This window comes from Schistocerca americana, unplaced genomic scaffold (assembly GCF_021461395.2).
Source record: "Schistocerca americana isolate TAMUIC-IGC-003095 unplaced genomic scaffold, iqSchAmer2.1 HiC_scaffold_215, whole genome shotgun sequence".
Taxonomy (NCBI): Eukaryota; Metazoa; Arthropoda; class Insecta; order Orthoptera; family Acrididae; genus Schistocerca; species Schistocerca americana.
The window spans coordinates 107,501-115,000 of record NW_025725923.1 but is presented as its reverse complement, the minus strand read 5'-3'; the positions used below and the strand labels follow the sequence as shown (position 1 = coordinate 115,000).

The 7,500-nt window shown below is 55.8% G+C and overlaps 2 non-coding genes and 1 pseudogene across 2 annotated transcripts; all 3 read right to left on the bottom strand.

The window, feature by feature from the left end:
- The window catches only part of LOC124574485, a 4,451-nt pseudogene extending 2,705 nt beyond the window's left edge, over positions 1-1,746 (bottom strand).
- A 188-nt stretch (positions 1,747-1,934) lies between these two features.
- Positions 1,935-2,089, bottom strand: LOC124574438. Its single transcript, XR_006972263.1, has one exon. It is a non-coding gene; the product is annotated as a 5.8S ribosomal RNA (ribosomal RNA).
- Positions 2,090-2,440: 351 nt separating this feature from the next.
- On the bottom strand, positions 2,441-4,350 carry LOC124574477. Its single transcript, XR_006972299.1, has one exon. It is a non-coding gene; the product is annotated as a small subunit ribosomal RNA (ribosomal RNA).
- Positions 4,351-7,500: the final 3,150 nt, after the last annotated feature.

Sequence of the window (7,500 nt, the reverse complement as noted above, 5' to 3'; positions counted from 1 at the left end):
GCGACCCTCCTACTCGTCAGGGCTTCGCGGCCGGCCGCAAGGACCGGCCATGACTGCCAGACTGACGGCCGAGTATAGGCACGACGCTTCAGCGCCATCCATTTTCAGGGCTAGTTGCTTCGGCAGGTGAGTTGTTACACACTCCTTAGCGGATTCCGACTTCCATGGCCACCGTCCTGCTGTCTTAAGCAACCAACGCCTTTCATGGTTTCCCATGAGCGTCGATTCGGGCGCCTTAACTCGGCGTTTGGTTCATCCCACAGCGCCAGTTCTGCTTACCAAAAGTGGCCCACTTGGCACTCCGATCCGAGTCGTTTGCTCGCGGCTTCAGCATATCAAGCAAGCCGGAGATCTCACCCATTTAAAGTTTGAGAATAGGTTGAGGTCGTTTCGGCCCCAAGGCCTCTAATCATTCGCTTTACCGGATGAGACTCGTACGAGCACCAGCTATCCTGAGGGAAACTTCGGAGGGAACCAGCTACTAGATGGTTCGATTAGTCTTTCGCCCCTATACCCAGCTCCGACGATCGATTTGCACGTCAGAATCGCTACGGACCTCCATCAGGGTTTCCCCTGACTTCGTCCTGGCCAGGCATAGTTCACCATCTTTCGGGTCCCAACGTGTACGCTCTAGGTGCGCCTCACCTCGCAATGAGGACGAGACGCCCCGGGAGTGCGGAGGCCGCCGCCCCGTGAAGGGCGGGGAAGCCCCATCCTCCCTCGGCCCGCGCAAGGCGAGACCTTCACTTTCATTACGCCTTTAGGTTTCGTACAGCCCAATGACTCGCGCACATGTTAGACTCCTTGGTCCGTGTTTCAAGACGGGTCGTGAAATTGTCCAAAGCTGAAGCGCCGCTGACGGGAGCGATTATTCCGCCCGAGAGCATCCCGAGCCAACAGCGGCGCGGGTCCGGGGCCGGGCCAGGTAGGTCCGTCATCCGGGAAGAACCGCGCGCGCTTGCCGGGAGCCCGAGCGCCCAAAGGGGCGAATCGACTCCTCCAGATATACCGCCGGGCAGCCAGCCAGGACACCGGGGCTCTGCCCAACAGACGCGAACCGAGGCCCGCGGAAGGACAGGCTGCGCACCCGGGCCGTAGGCCGGCACCCAGCGGGTCGCGACGTCCTACTAGGGGAGAAGTGCGGCCCACCGCACACCGGAACGGCCCCACCCCGCGGCGAGTGGAAAGGCAACCGGACACGACCCCGCCGCGGATTGCTCCGCGCGGGCGGCCGGCCCCATCTGCCGAGGGCGGAGGCCTGTGGCCGGATGGGCGTGAATCTCACCCGTTCGACCTTTCGGACTTCTCACGTTTACCCCAGAACGGTTTCACGTACTTTTGAACTCTCTCTTCAAAGTTCTTTTCAACTTTCCCTCACGGTACTTGTTCGCTATCGGTCTCGTGGTCATATTTAGTCTCAGATGGAGTTTACCACCCACTTGGAGCTGCACTCTCAAGCAACCCGACTCGAAGGAGAGGTCCCGCCGACGCTCGCACCGGCCGCTACGGGCCTGGCACCCTCTACGGGCCGTGGCCTCATTCAAGTTGGACTTGGGCTCGGCGCGAGGCGTCGGGGTAGTGGACCCTCCCAAACACCACATGCCACGACAGGCGGCAGCCTGCGGGGTTCGGTGCTGGACTCTTCCCTGTTCGCTCGCCGCTACTGGGGGAATCCTTGTTAGTTTCTTTTCCTCCGCTTAGTAATATGCTTAAATTCAGCGGGTAGTCTCGCCTGCTCTGAGGTCGTTGTACGAGGTGTCGCACGCCACACCGCCAGCCGGCTGTGCACGCTACCGAGTAAGTACCGGTATGCGAACCGCCAGGCGACGGGCGCGCATCGCACGTTTCAGGAGGCGCGGCCGGCCCCACAGGCGGCCGCGACGCTCCCAGGTCTGCGAAGCGGGGCAAACGCCGCGCGCTTCAGTATACGTAGCCGACCCTCAGCCAGACGTGGCCCGGGAACGGAATCCATGGACCGCAATGTGCGTTCGAAACGTCGATGTTCATGTGTCCTGCAGTTCACATGTCGACGCGCAATTTGCTGCGTTCTTCATCGACCCACGAGCCGAGTGATCCACCGTCCTGGGTGATCTTTTCTTAGTTTCCACTGTCTCTTTCAAGACAGTTGCATAGGCGGGACGTAGGCGTGTGGCGGCCCCTGTTCAAGCGTTCTGTGTCCAACGGCCTCACGGCCGATGGGCGTCGTACGGCTCCACACCGGAGCGGACAGGCAGTCGGGCGAAAGTCATTCAAAACCGGCGCCAGGCGCCAGGTGCCGCAGGCCAGCCGCTCCAGCGCTTCAGCGCTCGTACCACACAACATTGGCGTTAGTTTTGAGAAGCACGCGTGGTTCCGCACGCGGCGCACGGCTACTGCGAGCCGTACAGGTAGCGTGTTGCGCGACACGACACGCACATCGAACGACATGCAGTCTAGTCGGTAATGATCCTTCCGCAGGTTCGCCTACGGAAACCTTGTTACGACTTTTACTTCCTCTAAATGATCAAGTTTGGTCATCTTTCCGGTAGCATCGGCAACGACAGAGTCAATGCCGCGTACCAGTCCGAAGACCTCACTAAATCATTCAATCGGTAGTAGCGACGGGCGGTGTGTACAAAGGGCAGGGACGTAATCAACGCGAGCTTATGACTCGCGCTTACTGGGAATTCCTCGTTCATGGGGAACAATTGCAAGCCCCAATCCCTAGCACGAAGGAGGTTCAGCGGGTTACCCCGACCTTTCGGCCTAGGAAGACACGCTGATTCCTTCAGTGTAGCGCGCGTGCGGCCCAGAACATCTAAGGGCATCACAGACCTGTTATTGCTCAATCTCGTGCGGCTAGAAGCCGCCTGTCCCTCTAAGAAGAAAAGTAATCGCTGACAGCACGAAGGATGTCACGCGACTAGTTAGCAGGCTAGAGTCTCGTTCGTTATCGGAATTAACCAGACAAATCGCTCCACCAACTAAGAACGGCCATGCACCACCACCCACCGAATCAAGAAAGAGCTATCAATCTGTCAATCCTTCCGGTGTCCGGGCCTGGTGAGGTTTCCCGTGTTGAGTCAAATTAAGCCGCAGGCTCCACTCCTGGTGGTGCCCTTCCGTCAATTCCTTTAAGTTTCAGCTTTGCAACCATACTTCCCCCGGAACCCAAAAGCTTTGGTTTCCCGGAGGCTGCCCGCCGAGTCATCGGAGGAACTGCGGCGGATCGCTGGCTGGCATCGTTTATGGTTAGAACTAGGGCGGTATCTGATCGCCTTCGAACCTCTAACTTTCGTTCTTGATTAATGAAAACATACTTGGCAAATGCTTTCGCTTCTGTTCGTCTTGCGACGATCCAAGAATTTCACCTCTAACGTCGCAATACGAATGCCCCCGCCTGTCCCTATTAATCATTACCTCGGGTTCCGAAAACCAACAAAATAGAACCGAGGTCCTATTCCATTATTCCATGCACACAGTATTCAGGCGGGCTTGCCTGCTTTAAGCACTCTAATTTGTTCAAAGTAAACGTGCCGGCCCACCGAGACACTCACTCAAGAGCACCCTGGTAGGATTGCAACGGGGTCCGCCTCGGGACGCACGAGCACGCACGAGGCGCGTCGCACGCCTTCGGCTCGCCCCACCGGCAGGACGTCCCACGATACATGCCAGTTAAACACCGACGGGCGGTGAACCAACAGCGTGGGACACAAATCCAACTACGAGCTTTTTAACTGCAACAACTTTAATATACGCTATTGGAGCTGGAATTACCGCGGCTGCTGGCACCAGACTTGCCCTCCAATAGATACTCGTTAAAGGATTTAAAGTGTACTCATTCCGATTACGGGGCCTCGGATGAGTCCCGTATCGTTATTTTTCGTCACTACCTCCCCGTGCCGGGAGTGGGTAATTTGCGCGCCTGCTGCCTTCCTTGGATGTGGTAGCCGTTTCTCAGGCTCCCTCTCCGGAATCGAACCCTGATTCCCCGTTACCCGTTACAACCATGGTAGGCGCAGAACCTACCATCGACAGTTGATAAGGCAGACATTTGAAAGATGCGTCGCCGGTACGAGGACCGTGCGATCAGCCCAAAGTTATTCAGAGTCACCAAGGCAAACGGACCGGACGAGCCGACCGATTGGTTTTGATCTAATAAAAGCGTCCCTTCCATCTCTGGTCGGGACTCTGTTTGCATGTATTAGCTCTAGAATTACCACAGTTATCCAAGTAACGTGGGTACGATCTAAGGAACCATAACTGATTTAATGAGCCATTCGCGGTTTCACCTTAATGCGGCTTGTACTGAGACATGCATGGCTTAATCTTTGAGACAAGCATATGACTACTGGCAGGATCAACCAGGGAGCTGCGTCAACTAGAGCTGAGCAGCCGGCCGCCCGGGAGTGTGTCCCGGGGGCCCGCGCGAACACGCAAGCGTCCGCTCAATTATTCTGCAAACAGGAGGAGGCTGAGCTCCCCTGCACAATACACCTCGAAACCCTCTCAGGTCCCGGCGGCGCGCAGCGCCGTCCTAAGTACTTGGTCGGGTTCGAGAGAGGCGCAATCGCCCGGAGTTTGGCGAGTAGACGCTTTAGGTGCGACCACCCGTGCTCCCAACTGAGCTTGCCGCTGCCGACAGAGGCCCGGGAGCGTGCTGTCGTGGCATTGCCGGCGGGAGACAACACGCGCCACCTACGGTGACCGGCAGCTCCAACGCCAGCGCCACAGAAGGACAAAAGCCCCACTTGGGTGCCGAAGCGAACTCTCCCAGCACAGCGCACGCGCCAACACGTCCGCACAGCTGCGATACAAACCACCTGCGAGAACCGCAGAGGCGACCGAGCAGCAGACGGCGTCGCGGCGCCGAGCGCCGGGCGGCGGCGCATCCTCAGCGCACACAGTCCTCAATCGGACCAGCACACTGCAGATGTCCACCGCGCTTCGCACCGGGCCCGCGAGGACCTACTTTGGCCGCACGGCGCCGCGTGCAGGGTGCGCCGGCGCGCAGCTGCGCCGCCTGCCGCCTCCGTCGGCCGGCGCGCCTGCCACTGGCCGCCCCCACCAGCCGGCTGTAGCGCGTGCGCCCACGCACCGCGCGGCCAGCACGCCGGGAGGCCCCCCCTCACCGGCCGGGGACGGTCCCACCCAGCCACCGCCGCGTATCGCTTCACACCCAGATGCCATTCACGTTCGTGGGCATGGTGGGTATCGCTGGAACAACCGGTTGGTAGCTCAACCGATCGTCGCCATCACTGATTCACCTCTAGCGAGAACAACCGCACCACAACGGTTTACCAGTTGTTCATTTGCATAACGTCACCAGCAAACGTAGGCGTCCATCGCCATTTGCAAATTCAACGATTGTTGCATGCCTGTGTCAGGTGTCACGACACACTATGTCTGCCCACATACACGCAACAACATGTGCACGCTTCGCGAACACGTGGAAGGTGGCCCCCGTACGTATGCGATGTCCATTGCGCGAACGACTGTCAACCGGCCTCTGTCGCATGTCGCAGATGTGGAACGCAGTGCACCATGCTATCACGGTGTGTGAGAAGAGACGACTACGTCTGACAACACGCGCCACTACATCAACAGACGGCTCATGCTGATCGCCATCCAGGGCATACCACACTGCAATCCAGCTCTTATAGGGAGACGACACGTAGCTGAGTGCACAACATTTGGACCGCATGGTTCGCCGTTGTTGGCGCAGTCGTTGTACGGTCACATGTACCACGATGTATCATTCAGTACATGAGGACCAATGTGCAGTACAGTGTGTGATTTGGACGTACAACATCAGCGGACAGTTGACACAGGCCGTACCACAGCGTAGGCTAAGTGCTTCGCACATGCGAATGCCAATGAACAACTGCAAATGCCAATGAACAACTGCAAAGGGCATTGAGCATGTACGTCCTGCTGCCATCCACATTACAGTGTATAGCTGCAAGGTGTTTAACATGAAGCGATACACTGGGGACCGGGCAGTGCGAGTAGCAAACTATATTGCGGGGGTTGCAGTTAGGCAACACTACACTAATTTAACGCGTCGTATGACAATTACAGAGCAGGTTAAGGCCCAACGTGTGTTGGGTTAAGGCCCAACGTGTGTTGGGTTAAGGCCCAACGTGTGTTGGGTTAAGGCCCAACGTGTGTTGGGTTAAGGCCCAACGTGTGTTGGGTTAAGGCCCAACGTGTGTTGGGTTAAGGCCCAACGTGTGTTGGGTTAAGGCCCAACGTGTGTTGGGTTAAGGCCCAACGTGTGTTGGGTTAAGGCCCAACGTGTGTTGGGTTAAGGCCCAACGTGTGTTGGGTTAAGGCCCAACGTGTGTTGGGTTAAGGCCCAACGTGTGTTGGGTTACGTTAAGGGGCAATGTGGGTTACGTTAAGGGGCAATGTGGGTTACGTTAAGGGGCAATGTGGGTTACGTTACGGCGCAATATAGGTTACGTTACGGCGCAATATAGGTTACGTTAAGGCGCAATATCGGTTACGTTAAGGCGCAATACAGGTTACGTTAAGGCGCAATACAGGTTACGTTAAGGCGCAATACAGGTTACGTTAAGGCGCAATACAGGTTACGTTAAGGCGCAATGCAGGTTACGTTAAGGCGCAATGCAGGTTACGTTAAGGCGCAATGCAGGTTACGTTAAGGCGCAATACAGGTTACGTTAAGGCGCAATACAGGTTACGTTAAGGCGCAATACAGGTTACGTTAAGGCGCAATACAGGTTACGTTAAGGCGCAATACAGGTTACGTTAAGGCGCAATACAGGTTACGTTAAGGCGCAATACAGGTTACGTTAAGGCGCAATACAGGTTACGTTAAGGCGCAATACAGGTTACGTTAAGGCGCAATACAGGTTACGTTAAGGCGCAATACAGGTTACGTTAAGGCGCAATACAGGTTACGTTAAGGCGCAATACAGGTTACGTTAAGGCGCAATACAGGTTACGTTAAGGCGCAATACAGGTTACGTTAAGGCGCAATACAGGTTACGTTAAGGCGCAATACAGGTTACGTTAAGGCGCAATACAGGTTACGTTAAGGCGCAATACAGGTTACGTTAAGGCGCAATACAGGTTACGTTAAGGCGCAATACAGGTTAGGTTAAGGCGCAATACAGGTTAGGTTAAGGCGCAATACAGGTTAGGTTAAGGTACGACATAGGTTAGGTTAAGGTACGACATAGGTTAGGTTAAGGTACGACATAGGTTAGGTTAAGGTACGACATAGGTTAGGTTAAGGTACGACATAGGTTAGGTTAAGGTACGACATAGGTTAGGTTAAGGTACGACATAGGTTAGGTTAAGGTACGACATAGGTTAGGTTAAGGTACGACATAGGTTAGGTTAAGGTACGACATAGGTTAGGTTAAGGTACGACATAGGTTAGGTTAAGGTACGACATAGGTTAGGTTAAGGTACGACATAGGTTAGGTTAAGGTACGACATAGGTTAGGTTAAGGTACGACATAGGTTAGGTTAAGGTACGACATAGGTTAG